Source organism: Fulmarus glacialis, unplaced genomic scaffold, assembly GCF_000690835.1.
Source record: "Fulmarus glacialis isolate BGI_N327 unplaced genomic scaffold, ASM69083v1 scaffold18449, whole genome shotgun sequence".
Lineage (NCBI taxonomy): Eukaryota > Metazoa > Chordata > Aves > Procellariiformes > Procellariidae > Fulmarus > Fulmarus glacialis.
The window spans coordinates 1-267 of record NW_009235388.1 but is presented as its reverse complement, the minus strand read 5'-3'; positions in this window follow the sequence as shown (position 1 = coordinate 267).

Below are 267 nucleotides of genomic sequence, written 5' to 3'. Positions count from 1 at the left end.
CGTTAGTCATCCTCTCCACGTTTCATTTCTATTAAGCGGCGATCCTTCGGGTGTTTAACGTGCACGCAACAACCCAAACAAACAGCAAGCAAAAATCCGGTGCACTTCTTCAGAGCGGGGGTACTCTGCACTGCACACCATTTCCATCCCTCTCTCAGCAGAGCAGAGACAGCTACACGCGAAGTCTGCAACTTCTTACTGGAAATGAAAAGAGTTGGGTCTGGCGGTGCTTCTCTCTCCCTCTTTATCTCTGGGGTGATAGTTGCC